Here is a 19,609-nt window from a genome sequence, read left to right as displayed (position 1 = left end):
AGCTACACACACCAACAAGTCCATACTGCAGGCTGCAGCCAGAACAATTTTCTACATTCAAACATCGACGGCCTCTTCTCTCTAAAAATTCAGCAGACCGCTTCTACCACTAGCAAAGAAGTTTCCATCCCTAATTCCTCTGTGATTCCCACTAACCTAAACATTAAGCTGGCATTGAAGGGTGTGAATTACCCCGGCCAATCTGTTCTTTTAAATACAGCTTTTAGCAAGTTTTGAAAGGAGAAGAGCAGAACTTGCTATGCCAATAATATCGAGGCTTCTGTGGCGAAATGGTTTTTGCATAGAAAACAAAGCGGTCAGTTGAAGAGGAATAATATCAGTACTTTGTTTAAAACTGTGTGTAAAAAGCTGTCTCTTTATCATTAACAATAAGTTGTAAAACGTGAATGGGGAGTGACAGTCTTCAAGTTTGTGAGAAGATCGCGCCCTGGTGGAATAAAGGCACGAACAGCTTACAGCACCTAGAATTACCAGGAAGTATTTAGAGTAAAACGGTTTCTAAAAGTTGCCTTTATGAATGAGAGAAAAAAATATATATATATATAAAATAGTAAAATGGAAGGGGAGTGATAGATTTAAATTAATCGTGAAGTGGAGCGCCCCCTGTATAAAGTAAAAGTGAGAAAAGCTTACAGCACCTGGTATTCCCAGGTGGTCTCCCATCCAACTACTAACCAGACCCTACCCTGCTTAGCTTCTGAGATCGGATGAGATCGGGCGTGTTCAGGGTGGTATGGCCGTAAGCGAGAGATGCTACCAAAAACAGCCCTTTTGCATTACACGCGTCTATACATGCCAGTTAGTCCCATTGGATCCAACTCCTGGTTTTTTATTTTTTTTATCTGACTCACACTGCAGCCCCACCATCCAATCGGCAGCGCCGGACCCACACCAAACATTCACCAAACTACTCAGCCGGCAGCCTACCACAATTATTCCATTCTTTCCGCATCCGCACACTTCCTTCTCTTTAACTCCTTTTCACTACCGCACAGGTTAATCGCCGCACGTCCCCCGCCGGCAAACATTACTCCTTTGCCTACTGCATGCAGGCTTCTCTTAACGACCCTCTGTTATCAACTCCGCTAACAGCCACAAAATCTCCGCCGCACGAAGCCCACTGGTAGCTGCTGAATCACATGCTTCCCCAAAACGTCGCGCTGTCAGAACACTGGGAGCTACACACACCAACAAGTCCATACTGCAGGCTGCAGCCAGAACTATTTTCTACATTCAAACATCGACGGCCTCTTCTCTCTAAAAATTCAGCAGACCGCTTCTACCACTAGCAAAGAAGTTTCCATCCCTAATTCCTCTGTGATTCCCACTAACCTAAACATTAAGCTGGCATTGAAGGGTGTGAATTACCCCGGCCAATCTGTTCTTTTAAATACAGCTTTTAGCAAGTTTTGAAAGGAGAAGAGCAGAACTTGCTATGCCAATAATATCGAGTCTTCTGTGGCGAAGTGGTTTTTGCATAGAAAACAAAGCGGTCAGTTGAAGAGGAATAATATCAGTACTTTGTTTAAAACTGTGTGTAAAAAGCTGTCTCTTTATCATTAAAAATAAGTTGTAAAACGTGAATGGGGAGTGACAGTCTTCAAGTTTGTGAGAAGATCGCGCCCTGGTGGAATAAAGGCACGAACAGCTTACAGCACCTAGAATTACCAGGAAGTATTTAGAGTAAAACGGTTTCTAAAAGTTGCCTTTATGAATGAGAGAAAAAAAAATATATATATATAAAATAGTAAAATGGAAGGGGAGTGATAGATTTAAATTAATCGTGAAGTGGAGCGCCCCCTGTATAAAGTAAAAGTGAGAAAAGCTTACAGCACCTGGTATTCCCAGGTGGTCTCCCATCCAACTACTAACCAGACCCTACCCTGCTTAGCTTCTGAGATCGGATGAGATCGGGCGTGTTCAGGGTGGTATGGCCATAAGCGAGAGACACGACCAAAAACAGCCCTTTTGCATTACACGCGTCTATACATGCCAGTTAGTCCCATTGGATCCTACTCCTGGTTTTTTTTTTTTATCTGACTCACACTGCAGCCCCACCATCCAATCGGCAGCGCCGGACCCACACCAAACATTCACCAAACTACTCAGCCGGCAGCCTACCACAATTATTCCATTCTTTCCGCATCCGCACACTTCCTTCTCTTTAAGTCCTTTTCACTACCGAACAGGTTAATCGCCGCACGTCCCCCGCCGGCAAACATTACTCATTTGCCTACCGCATGCAGGCTTCTCTTAAAGACCCTCTGTTATCAACTCCGCTAACAGCCACAAAATCTCCGCCGCACGAAGCCCACTGGTTGCTGTTGAATCACATGCTTCCCCAAAATGTCACGCTGTCAGAACACTGGGAGCTACACACGCCAACAAGTCCATACTGCAGGCTGCAGCCAGAACAATTTTCTACATTGAAACATCGACGGCCTCTTCTCTCTAAAAATTCTCCAGACCGCTTCTACCACCAGCAAAGAAGTTTCCATCCCTAATTCCTCTGTGATTCCCACTAACCTAAACATTAATCTGGCATTGAAGGGTGTGAATTACCCCGGCCAACAAGCTCTTTTAAATACAGCTTTTAGCAAGTTTTGAAAGGAGGAGAAGAGCAGACCTTGCTATGCTAACAATATCAAGTCTTCTGTGGCGAAGTGGTTTTTGCATAGAAAACAAAGCGGTGAGTTGAAGAGGAATTATATCAGTACTTTGTTTAAAACTGTGTGTAAAAAGCTGTCTCTTTATTATTAACAATAAGTTGTAAAACGTGAATGGGGAGTGACAGTCTTCAAGTTTGTGAGAAGATCGCGCCCTGGTGGAATAAAGGCACGAACAGCTTACAGCACCTAGAATTACCAGGAAGTATTTAGAGTAAAACGGTTTCTAAAAGTTGCCTTTATGAATGAGAGAAAAAAAAAAATATATATATAAAATAGTAAAATGGAAGGGGAGTGATAGATTTAAATTAATCGTGAAGTGGAGCGCCCCCTGTATAAAGTAAAAGTGAGAAAAGCTTACAGCACCTGGTATTCCCAGGTGGTCTCCCATCCAACTACTAACCAGACCCTACCCTGCTTAGCTTCTGAGATCGGATGAGATCGGGCGTGTTCAGGGTGGTATGGCCATAAGCGAGAGACACGACCAAAAACAGCCCTTTTGCATTACACGCGTCTATACATGCCAGTTAGTCCCATTGGATCCTACTCCTGGTTTTTTTTTTTTATCTGACTCACACTGCAGCCCCACCATCCAATCGGCAGCGCCGGACCCACACCAAACATTCACCAAACTACTCAGCCGGCAGCCTACCACAATTATTCCATTCTTTCCGCATCCGCACACTTCCTTCTTTTTAACTCCTTTTCACTACCGCACAGGTTAATCGCCGCACGTCCCCCGCCGGCAAACATTACTCCTTTGCCTACTGCATGCAGGCTTCTCTTAACGACCCTCTGTTATCAACTCCGCTAACAGCCACAAAATCTCCGCCGCACGAAGCCCACTGGTAGCTGCTGAATCACATGCTTCCCCAAAACGTCGCGCTGTCAGAACACTGGGAGCTACACACACCAACAAGTCCATACTGCAGGCTGCAGCCAGAACAATTTTCTACATTCAAACATCGACGGCCTCTTCTCTCTAAAAATTCACCAGACCGCTTCTACCACCAGCAAAGAAGTTTCCATCCCTAATTCCTCTGTGATTCCCACTAACCTAAACATTAAGCTGGCATTGAAGGGTGTGAATTACCCCGCACAATCTGTTCTTTTAAATACAGCTTTTAGCAAGTTTTGAAAGGAGAAGAGCAGAACTTGCTATGCCAATAATATCGAGTCTTCTGTGGCGAAGTGGTTTTTGCATAGAAAACAAAGCGGTCAGTTGAAGAGGAATAATATCAGTACTTTGTTTAAAACTGTGTGTAAAAAGCTGTCTCTTTATCATTAAAAATAAGTTGTAAAACGTGAATGGGGAGTGACAGTCTTCAAGTTTGTGAGAAGATCGCGCCCTGGTGGAATAAAGGCACGAACAGCTTACAGCACCTAGAATTACCAGGAAGTATTTAGAGTAAAACGGTTTCTAAAAGCTGCCTTTATGAATGAGAGAAAAAAAAAATATATATATAAAATAGTAAAATGGAAGGGGAGTGATAGATTTAAATTAATCGTGAAGTGGAGCGCCCCCTGTATAAAGTAAAAGTGAGAAAAGCTTACAGCACCTGGTATTCCCAAATGGTCTCCCATCCAACTACTAACCAGACCCTACCCTGCTTAGCTTCCGGGATCGGATGAGATCGGGCGTGTTCAGGGTGGTATGGCCAAAAGCGAGAGACACGACCAAAAACAGCCCTTTTGCATTACACGCGTCTATACATGCCAGTTAGTCCCATTGAATCCAACTCCTGGTTTTTTATTTTTTTTATCTGACTCACACTGCAGCCCCACCATCCAATCGGCAGCGCCGGACCCACACCAAACATTCACCAAACTACTCAGCCGGCAGCCTACCACAATTATTCCATTCTTTCCGCATCCGCACACTTCCTTCTTTTTAACTCCTTTTCACTACCGCACAGGTTAATCGCCGCACGTCCCCCGCCGGCAAACATTACTCCTTTGCCTACTGCATGCAGGCTTCTCTTAACGACCCTCTGTTATCAACTCCGCTAACAGCCACAAAATCTCCGCCGCACGAAGCCCACTGGTAGCTGCTGAATCACATGCTTCCCCAAAACGTTGCGCTGTCAGAACACTGGGAGCTACACACACCAACAAGTCCATACTGCAGGCTGCAGCCAGAACAATTTTCTACATTCAAACATCGACGGCCTCTTCTCTCTAAAAATTCACCAGACCGCTTCTACCACCAGCAAAGAAGTTTCCATCCCTAATTCCTCTGTGATTCCCACTAACCTAAACATTAAGCTGGCATTGAAGGGTGTGAATTACCCCGGCCAATCTGTTCTTTTAAATACAGCTTTTAGCAAGTTTTGAAAGGAGAAGAGCAGAACTTGCTATGCCAATAATATCGAGTCTTCTGTGGCGAAGTGGTTTTTGCATAGAAAACAAAGCGGTCAGTTGAAGAGGAATAATATCAGTACTTTGTTTAAAACTGTGTGTAAAAAGCTGTCTCTTTATCATTAACAATAAGTTGTAAAACGTGAATGGGGAGTGACAGTCTTCAAGTTTGTGAGAAGATCGCGCCCTGGTGGAATAAAGGCACGAACAGCTTACAGCACCTAGAATTACCAGGAAGTATTTAGAGTAAAACGGTTTCTAAAAGCTGCCTTTATGAATGAGAGAAAAAAAATATATATATATAAAATAGTAAAATGGAAGGGGAGTGATAGATTTAAATTAATCGTGAAGTGGAGCGCCCCCTGTATAAAGTAAAAGTGAGAAAAGCTTACAGCACCTGGTATTCCCAGGTGGCCTCCCATCCAAGTACTAACCAGACCCTACCCTGCTTAGCTTCCGAGACCAGACGAGATCGGGCGTGTTCAGGGTGGTATGGCCATAAGCGAGACACACGACCAAAAACAGCCCTTTTGCATTACACGCGTCTATACATGCCAGTTAGTCCCATTGGATCCTACTCCTGTTTTTTTTTTTTTTATCTGAGTCACACTGCAGCCCCACCATCCAATCGGCAGCGCCGGACCCACACCAAACATTCACCAAACTACTCAGCCGGCAGCCTACCACAATTATTCCATTCTTTCCGCATCCGCACACTTCCTTCTTTTTAACTCCTTTTCACTACCGCACAGGTTAATCGCCGCACGTCCCCCGCCGGCAAACATTACTCCTTTGCCTACTGCATGCAGGCTTCTCTTAACGACCCTCTGTTATCAACTCCGCTAACAGCCACAAAATCTCCGCCGCACGAAGCCCACTGGTAGCTGCTGAATCACATGCTTCCCCAAAACGTCGCGCTGTCAGAACACTGGGAGCTACACACACCAACAAGTCCATACTGCAGGCTGCAGCCAGAACAATTTTCTACATTCAAACATCGACGGCCTCTTCTCTCTAAAAATTCACCAGACCGCTTCTACCACCAGCAAAGAAGTTTCCATCCCTAATTCCTCTGTGATTCCCACTAACCTAAACATTAAGCTGGCATTGAAGGGTGTGAATTACCCCGGCCAATCTGTTCTTTTAAATACAGCTTTTAGCAAGTTTTGAAAGGAGAAGAGCAGAACTTGCTATGCCAATAATATCGAGTCTTCTGTGGCAAAGTGGTTTTTGCATAGAAAACAAAGCGGTCAGTTGAAGAGGAATAATATCAGTACTTTGTTTAAAACTGTGTGTAAAAAGCTGTCTCTTTATCATTAACAATAAGTTGTAAAACGTGAATGGGGAGTGACAGTCTTCAAGTTTGTGAGAAGATCGCGCCCTGGTGGAATAAAGGCACGAACAGCTTACAGCACCTAGAATTACCAGGAAGTATTTAGAGTAAAACGGTTTCTAAAAGCTGCCTTTATGAATGAGAGAAAAAAAAATATATATATATAAAATAGTAAAATGGAAGGGGAGTGATAGATTTAAATTAATCGTGAAGTGGAGCGCCCCCTGTATAAAGTAAAAGTGAGAAAAGCTTACAGCACCTGGTATTCCCAGGAAGTCTCCCATCCAAGTACTAACCAGACCCTACCCTGCTTAGCTTCCAAGATCAGGCGTGTTCAGGGTGGTATGGCCGTAAGCGAGAGATGCTACCAAAAACAGCCCTTTTGCATTACACGCCTCTATACATGCCAGTTGGTCCCATTGGATCCTACTAATGTTCTTTTTTTTTTTTTTATCTGACTCACACTGCAGCCCCACCATCCAATCGGCAGCGCCGGACCCACACCAAACATTCACCAAACTACTCAGCCGGCAGCCTACCACAATTATTCCATTCTTTCCGCATCCGCACACTTCCTTCTTTTTAACTCCTTTTCACTACCGCACAGGTTAATCGCCGCACGTCCCCCGCCGGCAAACATTACTCCTTTGCTTACTGCATGCAGGCTTCTCTTAACGACCCTCTGTTATCAACTCCGCTAACAGCCACAAAATCTCCGCCGCACGAAGCCCACTGGTAGCTGCTGAATCACATGCTTCCCCAAAACGTCGCGCTGTCAGAACACTGGGAGCTACACACACCAACAAGTCCATACTGCAGGCTGCAGCCAGAACAATTTTCTACATTCAAACATCGACGGCCTCTTCTCTCTAAAAATTCACCAGACCGCTTCTACCACCAGCAAAGAAGTTTCCATCCCTAATTCCTCTGTGATTCCCACTAACCTAAACATTAAGCTGGCATTGAAGGGTGTGAATTACCCCGGCCAATCTGTTCTTTTAAATACAGCTTTTAGCAAGTTTTGAAAGGAGAAGAGCAGACCTTGCTATGCCAATAATATCGAGTCTTCTGTGGCGAAGTGGTTTTTGCATAGAAAACAAAGCGGTCAGTTGAAGAGGAATAATATCAGTACTTTGTTTAAAACTGTTTGTAAAAAGCTGTCTCTTTATCATTAACAATAAGTTGTAAAACGTGAATGGGGAGTGACAGTCTTCAAGTTTGTGAAAAGATCGCGCCCTGGTGGAATAAAGGCACGAACAGCTTACAGCACCTAGAATTACCAGGAAGTATTTAGAGTAAAACGGTTTCTAAAAGCTGGCTTTATGAAAGAGAGAAAAAAAATATATATATAAAATAGTAAAATGGAAGGGGAGTGCTAGATTTAAATTAATCGTGAAGTGGAGCGCCCCCTGTATAAAGTAAAAGTGAGAAAAGCTTACAGCACCTGGTATTCCCAGGAGGTCTCCCATCCAAGTACTAACCAGACCCTACCTTGCTTGGCTTCCGAGATCAGATGAGATCGGGCGTGTTCAGGGTGGTATGGCCATAAGCGTGAGAAGCTACCAAAAACAGCCCTTTTGCATTACACGCGTCTATACATGCCAGTTAGTCCCATTGGATTCTACTCCTGGTTTTTTTTTTTTTTATCTGACTCACACTGCAGCACCACCATCCAATCGGCAGCGCCGGACCCACACCAAACATTCACCAAACTACTCAGCCGGCAGCCTACCACAATTATTCCATTCTTTCCGCATCCGCACACTTCCTTCTCTTTAACTCCTTTTCACTACCGCACAGGTTAATCGCCGCACGTCCCCCGCCGGCAAACATTACTCCTTTGCCTACCGCATGCAGGCTTCTCTTAACGACCCTCTGTAATCAACTCCGCTAACAGCCACAAAATCTCTGCCGCGCGAAGCCCACTGGTAGCTGTTGAATCACATGCTTCCCCAAAACGTTACGCTGTCAGAACACTGGGAGCTACACACACCAACAAGTCCATACTGCAGGCTGCAGCCAGAACAATTTTCTACATTGAAACATCGACGGCCTCTTCTCTCTAAAAATTCACCAGACCGCTTCTACCATCAGCAAAGAAGTTTCCATCCCTAATTCCTCTGTGATTCCCACTAACCTAAACATTAATCTGGCATTGAAGGGTGTGAATTACCCCGGCCAACCTGCTCTTTTAAATACAGCTTTTAGCAAGTTTTGAAAGGAGGAGAAGAGCAGACCTTGCTATGCCAAAAATATCAAGTCTTCTGTGGCGAAGTGGTTTTTGCATAGAAAACAAAGCGGTGAGTTGAAGAGGAATTATATCAGTACTTTGTTTAAAACTGTGTGTAAAAAGCTGTCTCTTTATTATTAACAATAAGTTGTAAAATGTGAATGGGGAGTGACAGTCTTCAAGATTGTGAGATGATCGTGCCCTGGTGGAATAAAGGCACGACCAGCTTACAGCACCTAGAATTACCAGGCAGTATTTAGAGTAAAACGTGTGTAAAAGCTGCCTTTATGAATGAGAGAAAAAAGAAATATATAAAATAGTAAGGGGAGTGATAGATTTAAATTAATCGTGAGGTGGAGTGCCCCCTGTATAAAGTAAAAGTGAGAAAAGCTTACAGCACGTGGTATTCCCCGGCAGTCTCCCATCCAAGTACTAACCAGACCCTACCCCACTTAGCTTCCGAGATCAGACGAGATCAGGCGTGTTCAGGGTGGTATGGCCATAAGAGAGAGCCGCGAACAAAAACAGCCCTTTTGCATTACACGCCTCTATACTTGCCAGTTAGTCCCATTGGATCCTACTCCTGTTTTTTTTTTTTTTTTATCTGACTCACACTGCAGCACCACCATCCAATCGGCAGCGCCGCACCCACACCAAACATTCACCAAACTACTCAGCCGGCAGCCTACCACAATTATTCCATTCTTTCCGCATCCGCACACTTCCTTCTCTTTAAGTCCTTTTCACTACCGCACAGGTTAATCGCTGCACGTCCCCCGCCGGCAAACATTACTCATTTGCCTACCGCATGCAGGCTTCTCTTAAAGACCCTCTGTTATCAACTCCGCTAACAGCCACAAAATCTCCGCCGCACGAAGCCCACTGGTTGCTGTTGAATCACATGCTTCCCCAAAATGTCATGCTGTCAGAACACTGGGAGCTACACACGCCAACAAGTCCATACTGCAGGCTGCAGCCAGAACAATTTTCTACATTGAAACATCGACGGCCTCTTCTCTCTAAAAATTCACCAGACCGCTTCTACCACCAGCAAAGAAGTTTCCATCCCTAATTCCTCTGTGATTCCCACTAACCTAAACATTAAGCTGGCATTGAAGGGTGTGAATTACCCCGGCCAATCTGTTCTTTTAAATACAGCTTTTAGCAAGTTTTGAAAGGAGAAGAGCAGAACTTGCTATGCCAATAATATCGAGTCTTCTGTGGTGAAGTGGTTTTTGCATAGAAAACAAAGCGGTCAGTTGAAGAGGAATAATATCAGTACTTTGTTTAAAACTGTGTGTAAAAAGCTGTCTCTTTATCATTAACAATAAGTTGTAAAACGTGAATGGGGAGTGACAGTCTTCAAGTTTGTGAGAATATTGCGCCCTGGTGGAATAAAGGCACGAACAGCTTACAGCACCTAGAATTTCCAGGAAGTATTTAGAGTAAAACGGTTTCTAAAAGCTGGCTTTATGAAAGAGAGAAAAAAAATATATATATAAAATAGTAAAATGGAAGGGGAGTGCTAGATTTAAATTAATCGTGAAGTGGAGCGCCCCCTGTATAAAGTAAAAGTGAGAAAAGCTTACAGCACCTGGTATTCCCAGGAGGTCTCCCATCCAAGTACTAACCAGACCCTACGTTGCTTGGCTTCCGAGATCAGATGAGATCGGGCGTGTTCAGGGTGGTATGGCCATAAGCGTGAGAAGCTACCAAAAACAGCCCTTTTGCATTACACGCGTCTATACATGCCAGTTAGTCCCATTGGATTCTACTCCTGTTTTTTTTTTTTTTTTATCTGACTCACACTGCAGCACCACCATCCAATCGGCAGCGCCGGACCCACACCAAACATTCACCAAACTACTCAGCCGGCAGCCTACCACAATTATTCCATTCTTTCCGCATCCGCACACTTCCTTCTCTTTAACTCCTTTTCACTACCGCACAGGTTAATCGCCGCACGTCCCCCGCCGGCAAACATTACTCCTTTGCCTACCGCATGCAGGCTTCTCTTAACGACCCTCTGTTATCAACTCCGCTAACAGCCACAAAATCTCTGCCGCGCGAAGCCCACTGGTAGCTGTTGAATCACATGCTTCCCCAAAACGTTACGCTGTCAGAACACTGGGAGCTACACACACCAACAAGTCCATACTGCAGGCTGCAGCCAGAACAATTTTCTACATTGAAACATCGACGGCCTCTTCTCTCTAAAAATTCACCAGACCGCTTCTACCATCAGCAAAGAAGTTTCCATCCCTAATTCCTCTGTGATTCCCACTAACCTAAACATTAATCTGGCATTGAAGGGTGTGAATTACCCCGGCCAACCTGCTCTTTTAAATACAGCTTTTAGCAAGTTTTGAAAGGAGGAGAAGAGCAGACCTTGCTATGCCAAAAATATCAAGTCTTCTGTGGCGAAGTGGTTTTTGCATAGAAAACAAAGCGGTGAGTTGAAGAGGAATTATATCAGTACTTTGTTTAAAACTGTGTGTAAAAAGCTGTCTCTTTATTATTAACAATAAGTTGTAAAATGTGAATGGGGAGTGACAGTCTTCAAGATTGTGAGAAGATCGTGCCCTGGTGGAATAAAGGCACGACCAGCTTACAGCACCTAGAATTACCAGGCAGTATTTAGAGTAAAACGTGTGTAAAAGCTGCCTTTATGAATGAGAGAAAAAAGAAATATATAAAATAGTAAGGGGAGTGATAGATTTAAATTAATCGTGAGGTGGAGTGCCCCCTGTATAAAGTAAAAGTGAGAAAAGCTTACAGCACGTGGTATTCCCAGGCAGTCTCCCATCCAAGTACTAACCAGACCCTACCCCACTTAGCTTCCGAGATCAGACGAGATCGGGCGTGTTCAGGATGGTATGGCCATAAGAGAGAGCCGCGAACAAAAACAGCCCTTTTGCATTACACGCCTCTATACATGCCAGTTAGTCCCATTGGATCCTACTCCTGTTTTTTTTTTTTTTTTATCTGACTCACACTGCAGCACCACCATCCAATCGGCAGCGCCGCACCCACACCAAACATTCACCAAACTACTCAGCCGGCAGCCTACCACAATTATTCCATTCTTTCCGCATCCGCACACTTCCTTCTTTTTAACTCCTTTTCACTACCGCACAGGTTAATCGCTGCACGTCCCCCGCCGGCAAACATTACTCATTTGCCTACCGCATGCAGGCTTCTCTTAAAGACCCTCTGTTATCAACTCCGCTAACAGCCACAAAATCTCCGCCGCACGAAGCCCACTGGTTGCTGTTGAATCACATGCTTCCCCAAAATGTCATGCTGTCAGAACACTGGGAGCTACACACGCCAACAAGTCCATACTGCAGGCTGCAGCCAGAACAATTTTCTACATTGAAACATCGACGGCCTCTTCTCTCTAAAAATTCACCAGACCGCTTCTACCACCAGCAAAGAAGTTTCCATCCCTAATTCCTCTGTGATTCCCACTAACCTAAACATTAAGCTGGCATTGAAGGGTGTGAATTACCCCGGCCAATCTGTTCTTTTAAATACAGCTTTTAGCAAGTTTTGAAAGGAGAAGAGCAGAACTTGCTATGCCAATAATATCGAGTCTTCTGTGGTGAAGTGGTTTTTGCATAGAAAACAAAGCGGTCAGTTGAAGAGGAATAATATCAGTACTTTGTTTAAAACTGTGTGTAAAAAGCTGTCTCTTTATCATTAACAATAAGTTGTAAAACGTGAATGGGGAGTGACAGTCTTCAAGTTTGTGAGAATATTGCGCCCTGGTGGAATAAAGGCACGAACAGCTTACAGCACCTAGAATTACCAGGAAGTATTTAGAGTAAAACGGTGTGTAAAAGCTGCCTTTATGAATGAGAGAAAAAAGAAATATATAAAATAGTAAAATGGAAGGGGAGTGATAGATTTAAATTAATCGTGAAGTGGAGCGCCCCCTGTATAAAGTAAAAGTGAGAAAAGCTTACAGCACCTGGTATTCCCAGGTGGTCTCCCATCCAAGTACTAACCAGACCCTACCTTGCTTGGCTTCCGAGATCAGATGAGATCGGGCGTGTTCAGGGTGGTATGGCCATAAGCGTGAGACACTACCAAAAACAGCCCTTTTGCATTACACGCGTCTATACATGCCAGTTAGTCCCATTGGATTCTACTCCTGGTTTTTTTTTTTTTTATCTGACTCACACTGCAGCACCACCATCCAATCGGCAGCGCCGGACCCACACCAAACATTCACCAAACTACTCAGCCGGCAGCCTACCACAATTATTCCATTCTTTCCGCATCCGCACACTTCCTTCTTTTTAACTCCTTTTCACTACCGCACAGGTTAATCGCCGCACGTCCCCCGCCGGCAAACATTACTCCTTTGCCTACTGCATGCAGGCTTCTCTTAACGACCCTCTGTTATCAACTCCGCTAACAGCCACAAAATCTCCGCCGCACGAAGCCCACTGGTAGCTGCTGAATCACATGCTTCCCCAAAACGTCGCGCTGTCAGAACACTGGGAGCTACACACACCAACAAGTCCATACTGCAGGCTGCAGCCAGAACTATTTTCTACATTCAAACATCGACGGCCTCTTCTCTCTAAAAATTCACCAGACCGCTTCTACCACCAGCAAAGAAGTTTCCATCCCTAATTCCTCTGTGATTCCCACTAACCTAAACATTAAGCTGGCATTGAAGGGTGTGAATTACCCCGGCCAATCTGTTCTTTTAAATACAGCTTTTAGCAAGTTTTGAAAGGAGAAGAGCAGAACTTGCTATGCCAATAATATCGAGTCTTCTGTGGCGAAGTGGTTTTTGCATAGAAAACAAAGCGGTCAGGTGAAGAGGAATAATATCAGTACTTTGTTTAAAACTGTGTGTAAAAAGCTGTCTCTTTATCATTAACAATAAGTTGTAAAACGTGAATGGGGAGTGACAGTCTTCAAGTTTGTGAAAAGATCGCGCCCTGGTGGAATAAAGGCACGAACAGCTTACCTAGAATTACCAGGAAGTATTTAGAGTAAAACGGTTTCTAAAAGCTGGCTTTATGAAAGTGAGAAAAAAAATATATATATAAAATAGTAAAATGGAAGGGGAGTGCTAGATTTAAATTAATCGTGAAGTGGAGCGCCCCCTGTATAAAGTAAAAGTGAGAAAAGCTTACAGCACCTGGTATTCCCAGGAGGTCTCCCATCCAAGTACTAACCAGACCCTACCTTGCTTGGTTTCCGAGATCAGATGAGATCAGGCGTGTTCAGGGTGGTATGGCCATAAGCGTGAGACGCTACCAAAAACAGCCCTTTTGCATTACACGCGTCTATACATGCCAGTTAGTCCCATTGGATTCTACTCCTGGTTTTTTTTTTTTTTATCTGACTCACACTGCAGCACCACCATCCAATCGGCAACCTAAACATTAATCTGGCATTGAAGGGTGTGAATTACCCCGGCCAACCTGCCCTTTTAAATACAGCTTTTAGCAAGTTTTGAAAGGAGGAGAAGAGCAGACCTTGCTATGCCAAAAATATCAAGTCTTCTGTGGCGAAGTGGTTTTTGCATAGAAAACAAAGCGGTGAGTTGAAGAGGAATTATATCAGTACTTTGTTTAAAACTGTGTGTAAAAAGCTGTCTCTTTATTATTAACAATAAGTTGTAAAACGTGAATGGGGAGTGACAGTCTTCAAGATTGTGAGAAGATCGTGCCCTGGTGGAATAAAGGCACGACCAGCTTACAGCACCTAGAATTACCAGGAAGTATTTAAAGTAAAACGGTGTGTAAAAGCTGCCTTTATGAAAGAGAGAAAATAAAAATATATATATAAAATAGTAAAATGGAAGGGGAGTGATAGATTTAAATTAATCGTGAAGTGGAGCGCCCCCTGTATAAAGTAAAAGTGAGAAAAGCTTACAGCACCTGGTATTCCCAGGAGGTCTCCCATCCAAGTACTAACCAGACCCTACGTTGCTTGGCTTCCGAGATCAGATGAGATCGGGCGTGTTCAGGGTGGTATGGCCATAAGCGTGAGAAGCTACCAAAAACAGCCCTTTTGCATTACACGCGTCTATACATGCCAGTTAGTCCCATTGGATTCTACTCCTGGTTTTTTTTTTTTTTTTATCTGACTCACACTGCAGCACCACCATCCAATCGGCAGCGCCGGACCCACACCAAACATTCACCAAACTACTCAGCCGGCAGCCTACCACAATTATTCCATTCTTTCCGCATCCGCACACTTCCTTCTCTTTAACTCCTTTTCACTACCGCACAGGTTAATCGCCGCACGTCCCCCGCCGGCAAACATTACTCCTTTGCCTACCGCATGCAGGCTTCTCTTAACGACCCTCTGTAATCAACTCCGCTAACAGCCACAAAATCTCTGCCGCGCGAAGCCCACTGGTAGCTGTTGAATCACATGCTTCCCCAAAACGTTACGCTGTCAGAACACTGGGAGCTACACACACCAACAAGTCCATACTGCAGGCTGCAGCCAGAACAATTTTCTACATTGAAACATCGACGGCCTCTTCTCTCTAAAAATTCACCAGACCGCTTCTACCATCAGCAAAGAAGTTTCCATCCCTAATTCCTCTGTGATTCCCACTAACCTAAACATTAATCTGGCATTGAAGGGTGTGAATTACCCCGGCCAACCTGCTCTTTTAAATACAGCTTTTAGCAAGTTTTGAAAGGAGGAGAAGAGCAGACCTTGCTATGCCAAAAATATCAAGTCTTCTGTGGCGAAGTGGTTTTTGCATAGAAAACAAAGCGGTGAGTTGAAGAGGAATTATATCAGTACTTTGTTTAAAACTGTGTGTAAAAAGCTGTCTCTTTATTATTAACAATAAGTTGTAAAATGTGAATGGGGAGTGACAGTCTTCAAGATTGTGAGAAGATCGTGCCCTGGTGGAATAAAGGCACGACCAGCTTACAGCACCTAGAATTACCAGGCAGTATTTAGAGTAAAACGTGTGTAAAAGCTGCCTTTATGAATGAGAGAAAAAAGAAATATATAAAATAGTAAGGGGAGTGATAGATTTAAATTAATCGTGAGGTGGAGTGCCCCCTGTATAAAGTAAAAGTGAGAAAAGCTTACAGCACGTGGTATTCCCAGGCAGTCTCCCATCCAAGTACTAACCAGACCCTACCCCACTTAGCTTCCGAGATCAGACGAGATCGGGCGTGTTCAGGATGGTATGGCCATAAGAGAGAGCCGCGAACAAAAACAGCCCTTTTGCATTACACGCCTCTATACATGCCAGTTAGTCCCATTGGATCCTACTCCTGTTTTTTTTTTTTTTTTATCTGACTCACACTGCAGCACCACCATCCAATCGGCAGCGCCGCACCCACACCAAACATTCACCAAACTACTCAGCCGGCAGCCTACCACAATTATTCCATTCTTTCCGCATCCGCACACTTCCTTCTTTTTAACTCCTTTTCACTACCGCACAGGTTAATCGCTGCACGTCCCCCGCCGGCAAACATTACTCATTTGCCTACCGCATGCAGGCTTCTCTTAAAGACCCTCTGTTATCAACTCCGCTAACAGCCACAAAATCTCCGCCGCACGAAGCCCACTGGTTGCTGTTGAATCACATGCTTCCCCAAAATGTCATGCTGTCAGAACACTGGGAGCTACACACGCCAACAAGTCCATACTGCAGGCTGCAGCCAGAACAATTTTCTACATTGAAACATCGACGGCCTCTTCTCTCTAAAAATTCACCAGACCGCTTCTACCACCAGCAAAGAAGTTTCCATCCCTAATTCCTCTGTGATTCCCACTAACCTAAACATTAAGCTGGCATTGAAAGGTGTGAATTACCCCGGCCAATCTGTTCTTTTAAATACAGCTTTTAGCAAGTTTTGAAAGGAGAAGAGCAGAACTTGCTATGCCAATAATATCGAGTCTTCTGTGGTGAAGTGGTTTTTGCATAGAAAACAAAGCGGTCAGTTGAAGAGGAATAATATCAGTACTTTGTTTAAAACTGTGTGTAAAAAGCTGTCTCTTTATCATTAACAATAAGTTGTAAAACGTGAATGGGGAGTGACAGTCTTCAAGTTTGTGAGAATATTGCGCCCTGGTGGAATAAAGGCACGAACAGCTTACAGCACCTAGAATTACCAGGAAGTATTTAGAGTAAAACGGTGTGTAAAAGCTGCCTTTATGAATGAGAGAAAAAAGAAATATATAAAATAGTAAAATGGAAGGGGAGTGATAGATTTAAATTAATCGTGAAGTGGAGCGCCCCCTGTATAAAGTAAAAGTGAGAAAAGCTTACAGCACCTGGTATTCCCAGGTGGTCTCCCATCCAAGTACTAACCAGACCCTACCTTGCTTGGCTTCCGAGATCAGATGAGATCGGGCGTGTTCAGGGTGGTATGGCCATAAGCGTGAGACGCTACCAAAAACAGCCCTTTTGCATTACACGCGTCTATACATGCCAGTTAGTCCCATTGGATTCTACTCCTGGTTTTTTTTTTTTTTATCTGACTCACACTGCAGCACCACCATCCAATCGGCAGCGCCGGACCCACACCAAACATTCACCAAACTACTCAGCCGGCAGCCTACCACAATTATTCCATTCTTTCCGCATCCGCACACTTCCTTCTTTTTAACTCCTTTTCACTACCGCACAGGTTAATCGCCGCACGTCCCCCGCCGGCAAACATTACTCCTTTGCCTACTGCATGCAGGCTTCTCTTAACGACCCTCTGTTATCAACTCCGCTAACAGCCACAAAATCTCCGCCGCACGAAGCCCACTGGTAGCTGCTGAATCACATGCTTCCCCAAAACGTCGCGCTGTCAGAACACTGGGAGCTACACACACCAACAAGTCCATACTGCAGGCTGCAGCCAGAACTATTTTCTACATTCAAACATCGACGGCCTCTTCTCTCTAAAAATTCACCAGACCGCTTCTACCACCAGCAAAGAAGTTTCCATCCCTAATTCCTCTGTGATTCCCACTAACCTAAACATTAAGCTGGCATTGAAGGGTGTGAATTACCCCGGCCAATCTGTTCTTTTAAATACAGCTTTTAGCAAGTTTTGAAAGGAGAAGAGCAGAACTTGCTATGCCAATAATATCGAGTCTTCTGTGGCGAAGTGGTTTTTGCATAGAAAACAAAGCGGTCAGGTGAAGAGGAATAATATCAGTACTTTGTTTAAAACTGTGTGTAAAAAGCTGTCTCTTTATCATTAACAATAAGTTGTAAAACGTGAATGGGGAGTGACAGTCTTCAAGTTTGTGAAAAGATCGCGCCCTGGTGGAATAAAGGCACGAACAGCTTACCTAGAATTACCAGGAAGTATTTAGAGTAAAACGGTTTCTAAAAGCTGGCTTTATGAAAGTGAGAAAAAAAATATATATATAAAATAGTAAAATGGAAGGGGAGTGCTAGATTTAAATTAATCGTGAAGTGGAGCGCCCCCTGTATAAAGTAAAAGTGAGAAAAGCTTACAGCACCTGGTATTCCCAGGAGGTCTCCCATCCAAGTACTAACCAGACCCTACCTTGCTTGGCTTCCGAGATCAGATGAGATCGGGCGTGTTCAGGGTGGTATGGCCATAAGCGTGAGACGCTAGCAAAAACAGCCCTTTTGCATTACACGCGTCTATACATGCCAGTTAGTCCCATTGGATTCTACTCCTGGTTTTTTTTTTTTTTATCTGACTCACACTGCAGCACCACCATCCAATCGGCAACCTAAACATTAATCTGGCATTGAAGGGTGTGAATTACCCCGGCCAACCTGCCCTTTTAAATACAGCTTTTAGCAAGTTTTGAAAGGAGGAGAAGAGCAGACCTTGCTATGCCAAAAATATCAAGTCTTCTGTGGCGAAGTGGTTTTTGCATAGAAAACAAAGCGGTGAGTTGAAGAGGAATTATATCAGTACTTTGTTTAAAACTGTGTGTAAAAAACTGTCTCTTTATTATTAACAATAAGTTGTAAAACGTGAATGGGGAGTGACAGTCTTCAAGATTGTGAGAAGATCGTGCCCTGGTGGAATAAAGGCACGACCAGCTTACAGCACCTAGAATTACCAGGAAGTATTTAAAGTAAAACGGTGTGTAAAAGCTGCCTTTATGAAAGAGAGAAAATAAAAATATATATATAAAATAGTAAAATGGAAGGGGAGTGATAGATTTAAATTAATCGTGAAGTGGAGCGCCCCCTGTATAAAGTAAAAGTGAGAAAAGCTTACATCACCTGGTATTCCCAGGAGGTCTCCCATCAAAGTACTAACCAGACCCTACCCTGCTTGGCTTCCGAGATCGGATGAGATCGGGCGTGTTCAGGGATGTATGGCCATAAGCGAGAGACGTGACCAAAAACAGCCCTTTTGCATTACACGCGTCTATACATGCCAGTTAGTCCCATTGGATCCTACTCCTGGTTTTTTTTTTTTTATCTGACTCACACTGCAGCACCACCATCCAATCGGCAGCGCCGGACCCACACCAAACATTCACCAAACTACTCAGCCGGCAGCCTACCACAATTATTCCATTCTTTCCGCATCCGCACACTTCCTTCTTTTTAACTCCTTTTCACTACCGCACAGGTTAATCGCCGCACGTCCCCCGCCGGCAAACATTACTCCTTTGCCTACTGCATGCAGGCTTCTCTTAACGACCCTCTGTTATCAACTCCGCTAACAGCCACAAAATCTCCGCCGCACGAAGCCCACTGGTAGCTGCTGAATCACATGCTTCCCCAAAACGTCGCGCTGTCAGAACACTGGGAGCTACACACACCAACAAGTCCATACTGCAGGCTGTCACGGGTCGAGGTGCGCGAGCGCGGCGGAGAGCGGCGATTGTGCGGAAGGAGGAAGCAGGCAGGCAGGATACGGGACGAACGGGGTTTATTCAGGAATACGGGGATCTCACGCAAACAAACATCCATGAACATCAATGACGGACACAGGACTCGGGTAAGACACGGACTGAAATACACAGGACTGATTGAAAATAATCAGACACAGCTGG

The 19,609-nt window shown here is 44.3% G+C and overlaps 13 non-coding genes and 4 pseudogenes across 13 annotated transcripts; all 17 read right to left on the bottom strand.

Annotated features, from left to right (window-relative positions):
* Positions 1 to 647: 647 nt before the first annotated feature.
* Positions 648 to 766, bottom strand: LOC125734385 (5S ribosomal RNA). Its single transcript, XR_007393699.1, has one exon. It is a non-coding gene; the product is annotated as a 5S ribosomal RNA (ribosomal RNA).
* A 1,078-nt stretch (positions 767 to 1,844) lies between these two features.
* Positions 1,845 to 1,963, bottom strand: LOC125735134 (5S ribosomal RNA). Its single transcript, XR_007394432.1, has one exon. It is a non-coding gene; the product is annotated as a 5S ribosomal RNA (ribosomal RNA).
* A 1,078-nt stretch (positions 1,964 to 3,041) lies between these two features.
* LOC125735132 (5S ribosomal RNA) lies at positions 3,042 to 3,160 on the bottom strand. Its single transcript, XR_007394431.1, has one exon. It is a non-coding gene; the product is annotated as a 5S ribosomal RNA (ribosomal RNA).
* Positions 3,161 to 4,234: 1,074 nt separating this feature from the next.
* On the bottom strand, positions 4,235 to 4,353 carry LOC125737250 (5S ribosomal RNA). Its single transcript, XR_007396516.1, has one exon. It is a non-coding gene; the product is annotated as a 5S ribosomal RNA (ribosomal RNA).
* Positions 4,354 to 5,430: 1,077 nt separating this feature from the next.
* LOC125735079 (5S ribosomal RNA) lies at positions 5,431 to 5,549 on the bottom strand. Its single transcript, XR_007394378.1, has one exon. It is a non-coding gene; the product is annotated as a 5S ribosomal RNA (ribosomal RNA).
* Positions 5,550 to 6,625: 1,076 nt separating this feature from the next.
* Positions 6,626 to 6,734, bottom strand: LOC125731948 (5S ribosomal RNA; annotated as a pseudogene).
* Positions 6,735 to 7,810: 1,076 nt separating this feature from the next.
* Positions 7,811 to 7,929, bottom strand: LOC125734589 (5S ribosomal RNA). Its single transcript, XR_007393895.1, has one exon. It is a non-coding gene; the product is annotated as a 5S ribosomal RNA (ribosomal RNA).
* A 1,067-nt stretch (positions 7,930 to 8,996) lies between these two features.
* On the bottom strand, positions 8,997 to 9,115 carry LOC125731853 (5S ribosomal RNA; annotated as a pseudogene).
* A 1,075-nt stretch (positions 9,116 to 10,190) lies between these two features.
* Positions 10,191 to 10,309, bottom strand: LOC125736487 (5S ribosomal RNA). Its single transcript, XR_007395765.1, has one exon. It is a non-coding gene; the product is annotated as a 5S ribosomal RNA (ribosomal RNA).
* A 1,068-nt stretch (positions 10,310 to 11,377) lies between these two features.
* On the bottom strand, positions 11,378 to 11,496 carry LOC125731605 (5S ribosomal RNA; annotated as a pseudogene).
* Positions 11,497 to 12,569: 1,073 nt separating this feature from the next.
* LOC125734735 (5S ribosomal RNA) lies at positions 12,570 to 12,688 on the bottom strand. Its single transcript, XR_007394038.1, has one exon. It is a non-coding gene; the product is annotated as a 5S ribosomal RNA (ribosomal RNA).
* A 1,069-nt stretch (positions 12,689 to 13,757) lies between these two features.
* On the bottom strand, positions 13,758 to 13,876 carry LOC125737256 (5S ribosomal RNA). Its single transcript, XR_007396522.1, has one exon. It is a non-coding gene; the product is annotated as a 5S ribosomal RNA (ribosomal RNA).
* Positions 13,877 to 14,502: 626 nt separating this feature from the next.
* On the bottom strand, positions 14,503 to 14,621 carry LOC125736486 (5S ribosomal RNA). The gene has a single exon (XR_007395764.1). It is a non-coding gene; the product is annotated as a 5S ribosomal RNA (ribosomal RNA).
* A 1,069-nt stretch (positions 14,622 to 15,690) lies between these two features.
* Positions 15,691 to 15,809, bottom strand: LOC125731604 (5S ribosomal RNA; annotated as a pseudogene).
* A 1,073-nt stretch (positions 15,810 to 16,882) lies between these two features.
* Positions 16,883 to 17,001, bottom strand: LOC125734734 (5S ribosomal RNA). Its single transcript, XR_007394037.1, has one exon. It is a non-coding gene; the product is annotated as a 5S ribosomal RNA (ribosomal RNA).
* A 1,069-nt stretch (positions 17,002 to 18,070) lies between these two features.
* Positions 18,071 to 18,189, bottom strand: LOC125734588 (5S ribosomal RNA). Its single transcript, XR_007393894.1, has one exon. It is a non-coding gene; the product is annotated as a 5S ribosomal RNA (ribosomal RNA).
* Positions 18,190 to 18,815: 626 nt separating this feature from the next.
* Positions 18,816 to 18,934, bottom strand: LOC125729119 (5S ribosomal RNA). The gene has a single exon (XR_007389604.1). It is a non-coding gene; the product is annotated as a 5S ribosomal RNA (ribosomal RNA).
* Positions 18,935 to 19,609: the final 675 nt, after the last annotated feature.

Source organism: Brienomyrus brachyistius, chromosome 2, assembly GCF_023856365.1.
Source record: "Brienomyrus brachyistius isolate T26 chromosome 2, BBRACH_0.4, whole genome shotgun sequence".
NCBI classification, from domain to species: Eukaryota; Metazoa; Chordata; class Actinopteri; order Osteoglossiformes; family Mormyridae; genus Brienomyrus; species Brienomyrus brachyistius.
The sequence above is the reverse complement of the archived record's forward strand: the minus strand, read 5'-3'. Positions and strand labels throughout refer to the sequence as shown.